We start from the raw sequence: 5,285 nt of genomic DNA, 5'->3' as shown, positions 1-5,285 counted from the left end.
CAATCAGGGGTTCGATTCCCCTCGATGGACACAGCAGATAGCTCGATGTGGCTTTGCTATAAAAATATACGCACGCTCAAATGAGATCCAGTATAAAAAAAAAAAAAAAGACGTTAAGATACTGATAGATCTCAAATTGAGTATTGATCGTATACAGATTAAATATCTAACAGTGTGTTGCAAATGGAGTAATGTGCTGATCAAACACGGGGTTCATATTTAAACAGGTGTTACAAGTGGAGTAATGTGCTGATCAGACACGGGTTTCATATTTAAACACGAGTTACAAGTGGATTAATGTGCTGATCAGACACGGGTTTCATATTTAAACACGTGTTACAAGTGGAGTAATGTGCTGATCAGACACGGGTTTCATATTTAAACACGTGTTACAAGTGGAGTAATGTGATGACCAGGCACAAGTCTTCAATATAAAAATCACCTAAACTGGAGATGGTTTTTTCTTTTACGTTTCTTTTAATTTGTCCATTTCAGACTTTAAAACAAAAGTTCATTATAATAAGTAACTTTGAAATTATTAAATTGCACACATAAATGAAAATTTGTCTCTCCCATGATACGGAGTGGGTGAGAGTTCTGGTTATGAACGAAAGGCTTTTGGGGCACTGACTTTTGGTGTGGAGAAATAATTTCCAGTTTATTTGTTACGGCTTTAACGTTGTTATTCTTGAATTATTAAAAAAAACAATTATATATAAGGACGTACAGTTGTGTGCACAGACCTGTTTACAAAATAATTATTGTATGGTATACATTTCCTCATGAATAAATGTTTAAAGAACTTAGTGTTTTCCTTCGGCTTATGTTATTGTAATAGTCACAAGGTTGATATTTATATTATTGTAAGAGAGACAAGGTTGATATTTACATAAGTTTTAGTGAGCCACTGAAATACGAAGAATTTTGTCAATCGTGACAAAAATGTTTTGTTTACCGATGTTTTAAATAAAAATACAATAGCGATGGATAGTATTGAACTTTTAAAAAGTCATGGTGTCTTTCTCGAATTAAGAAGCTACCTTCTTTGAGCTTCCATTGTAACGAAATCCAAACTTCTAGCGTAGCCCTGGACTCAGTAACCAGTATGAGAATACTTTATAGTGTCGGAAAGCATTAATAATCACAAAAGACTCAAAATTGACAGGAAAATAGATTGCTATAGATAATATTCGGGACAATTATGAGTCATTGCAAAAAGTAGTTAATTAGGACTTAATGGCATAATTTTGTTGGTTAGGTTTCATTTAACTCTTGATATTATTAACGAAAACAATCTCTTAAATTAGCTAAACATTTTGAGTTAAGGCCCAGGTTTTGTGTTGTGATAATCATTACAATAATAATAATAATAAAAAACAGGGAACTTAAGTTTTAATGTAGAAATTGAAAGATTATGTATATCAGTATCATGAACGTTGTGTGGTGTTAACACAGTACTATATGTTGTGGCAGTGAAGGGTACAAGTTAGATCAGAATAACCTCAAGTACAGAACAATACAATGAAGTGTGAAACTTAGCTTCAAGAGAAAGGCTGGATTCTCCTTTAACAGTCCTTTTGACTGCAGCCATACAAGGTTTAGTTTGTTAATTGGTTGTTATTCTAGTTCAGCTCATTTATAATTACTTGATATTTTCATGTTTATGGCAACCATTCCATACATACATACATGTTCATGTTTTCCATATTCTATAGTGTTCGTTCTCCTAGACGCGTAAACGTGTATGTATGTATGTGGTGTTTTATTTTAAATTTGAAGCATAATATCGCAGTGAGAAGTTTATCACTAGCAAAATGTTATCATATTAACTGTAGAACTACTGATAGGGTTCATGGACCTCAATAACTTTAAAAACAAAAATCTAAATATATACACGTTTTTGGGTTCACAACTTTGTTGGGTAAAGGGCTCCTAAAGCATACGAATCACATAAAAAAATCTAAATCTAAATACTATCGGTATTGCAAGTAACCTCCATAACCACTGGTATGGGTTTCCTGTGTCTTTTAAACATGTACAAGATTTTATCCACTTTTTGGTCAACTCTTTACATTTAGAAGTGTAATAATTAAAACCATAAAATTACTCAATACGATACTCACCGCTGTGGTGAACGGTATGAAAAGAAGTCTGTAATTTGAGTGTTAAGTCTTGTAGCTCAAAACTCTTCAATTTATTAACGTTACTCCCCCTTTTTTTTATCACAAGTTTTTCTTAAGGCCAAACAAGAAGATATTAACAACAGATTGTATTATATCCCAGAGAAAAATTGTGGTTTACAAACTTTAATTTCCGATGATCAAGGTCATTTTTCTGACCTAAAATATTGTTCTTTATTCTCACTATAACAAAGAAGTAACTGGAACCGTTTCAATGAATTGACAGATTTATGTTTCCAGACAAAGCAGTGAGTACAACTTTCAACACGCTCGACTTACCCAACCCTCTAACTACAAAATTATGCTAAAAGTAGCTGCTGTACGTTACCATGGTAATAACAGTACAGAATTATGGCCACTAGCTCTACGCGTGTTGGTAAAAAAAAAACGAGTGTATCCAATTGATGATTCAGTATATTGTAGGTTCAGTTTTCCTAGTTTATTGATTTATTACGTTATTTCTAGTCCATTTGTTATACAGTATTGTCATCAGTGTTATACATTACTTCGTAGAGACGATCTTAGTTCTGTATTCAGTTTACTTCTGTACAGAACTTATTAACTCTGGTCCAGAAAGCAGATCGTTGACGTTTACACACTGTCCGACTAACAGTTCAATCGGGAATTATTCTATATTCAGTTTCCAGGTGTTATCAGTGAAGTATTAATACTACTAGCTCCAAAGTTCCAAATAAGCAGTTATATAAGTATTCTAAACAAGAGAGAAACTAGGGTGTGGCGGACGTAAACTAATAAAACTTAAAACGTTTTTACTTTCAATACAATATACACACACACGACCTTTTTGTATCCAGAATGTCTATTGTACAGTAATTACAGGTCAAAATGATGTAATGTGTGAAACCATCGTAGAGTAAGGCTTAGCAAAGAGCACTTTTGGTATTTTACAATGGGATCATGATGTAAAAAAAAAAACTTTGGTGCCGAATCATTACAGAACCGATAGAACAATGGCGGTGAATTAGTGTTCACTATCGATACCTTTACACACGTTGTTGTTAACATTGCTGTACGTACACTTGCCGTCAGGTGGACTTTTTTATTTCTCGTTGTTCTTTGATGCCACATTTCATTAATGGTAACATTTGGTTCATGTTACTTTGGACGAGAGTGTTCACCAAAACCGCCCCATTACTACTAACTTTCGTTAAAGCTTATAGAAACGAGCTTAACGGGTGAATGTTTTGTTAACTGTTAATAAATAGGAAACCTTTACTTGTGTCAAATTAAGAAAAACATTTCAACTTGCAGAGTTAATGTTATAATCATTCTAAAGTTTACAAATGTTACGCTTTATTAGAACTTTTTTTTTTTAATAATGGGATTCAAACCACAGATTTGAAGTTTTTTAGCTAAGAAAGGTTTGAATGTTTCTCATTTCCCATCAATTGCAAACCTTGTACTAAAAACAGTGTCCAAATTCTTCAAGCAAGAAATATGAACGTGTAAAGTATTCAATTTTATATCCACAAAAATCTTTACTTGTCAATACAAAGCTACTGAGAAAAGGTAAGCTAGAATATTCTAGAAGTTTCATGTAATCATCAATAAAACTGTGACTCAAGTAAGGTCGGAATCATCAACTTGGATATAATATGCGTGTGTACAGTTCTGGTTCTAACTAGCTTAGTTTGCTGTAGGCTGTTTTGATGTATAGTGTATGTTCTGAGGTAGTTGAAGGTGTTAAAGTTGAATCAAAGATTCTTTACTGCTTAGATGACCTGCTCTCTAGCTTTTTAAACATAATGAAATTTGAACCGCGCCATCTGACGGCTGTTTTGAAAGCACTTATCAAACTATTTATTTAATCTCGTACTTTGAGGTGGTCGGTAGTGTATATAGCGCGCAATTAGAAATGTTTTTTATTATTATTTTAATATGAGATCATATCGACGGGTGAAAAAATTAAAATTAGTGTCTGTTCACGCTTTAGTGCGTATTAGTTTAAATAAACTGAGTCGTAATGTGAAACTGTGATATCATAATAGTACAGGAAGAGGAGTTGTATCTAAACGCTTGAAACTGTTTGTAGTAAACACATGAAGAATTATATCAAATAGTTTCTTGTTAGAGTGAATATTAATTGCTGAAGTTCGTAAAATAGGCACCAACATCAAACTATTTATAAAATATATATATATATATATATATATATATATAATAGCTGTTTCCTAGGGCATTGAGCAGCCTGACCTTTGTGTAGTGGGTAGGGTGACAATGTATTTGAGCTGTTTTTCTGGTCTTCGCGGACGCTTTGAGTATACAACAATAGAATTTGTTAAATTTAGCGCAAAGCTACTCGAGGGCTGTTTACGCTAGCCGTCACTAATTTAGAAGGGGTAAACAAGAGTGAAGGCAACTAGTTAACACCACCCACCACCAAAATCTTGAGCTAATTTTTTTACTAACGCTTCCTAGGCTGAAAGGGCGAGCATGCTCGGTGAGGGGATTCGAACCCGCAGATTGACAATTGAGCGCCCTAATTCTCGGTTCATGTCAGGCCCCCAACTGAGAAAACTAGTGTGAACATTATATTCCCCGTGTCTGTTGATAACGAATATCTTACGATGATAAGATGGAATTACCATGCTGTCTCTTCACGAACAGTTTTCTTTGATGTGGTGTGAACTGCTGGGAAAGTAAAGTACGTTGGGAACGTTTAGGGTGTGTAATAAATACGGGGTAAATGCTTATGGTTTAAAATGATAAAACTTAATGAAATCGATGATTAGCGTGTTTATTAAACGGACCAAGTCTGGGAATGATGTCACTGACTTTGTTAGCATTTGTTCATGTAAATAGTGTAGTATCCCGCCGCTTAGAGCGCTGCGGTTAGCCTGATTACACTTTTCGGGTGAGTTGACGTCTTGGCGGTATAGGGTCTTTTTATACTTTAACCGTCAAATTACCGATTTGTTTTTTTACCGGTAACTACGGTGGGGTCGTGTATTGCATCTTATTTGGTAATTCTATGTTTTTACTAAATAAATAAAGGGACCCCCCCCTAGCAGTAATAATTGGAATTACTTATAGTATTTTAAACTTTAGTGTGTTTATTCATTCGTTATTAGGGATCCTGTAATA

At 34.0% G+C, this 5,285-nt stretch overlaps 1 long non-coding RNA gene across 2 annotated transcripts in view; it reads left to right on the top strand.

Annotated features, from left to right (window-relative positions):
• Positions 1-4,485, top strand: part of LOC111089001 — a 38,180-nt gene extending 33,695 nt beyond the window's left edge. For both annotated transcript variants that reach the window (XR_002613381.1, XR_002613380.1), the window contains exon 5: positions 4,474-4,485. This is a non-coding gene — a long non-coding RNA (uncharacterized LOC111089001). The remainder of the gene's footprint in view (positions 1-4,473) is intronic.
• Positions 4,486-5,285: the final 800 nt, after the last annotated feature.

The sequence above is a fragment of the Limulus polyphemus genome, unplaced genomic scaffold (genome assembly GCF_000517525.1).
Source record: "Limulus polyphemus unplaced genomic scaffold, Limulus_polyphemus-2.1.2 Scaffold4979, whole genome shotgun sequence".
Classification (NCBI taxonomy): domain Eukaryota; kingdom Metazoa; phylum Arthropoda; class Merostomata; order Xiphosura; family Limulidae; genus Limulus; species Limulus polyphemus.
Note: the sequence above shows the minus strand (reverse complement) of the source record. Positions and strands in the feature narration are given on the sequence as shown.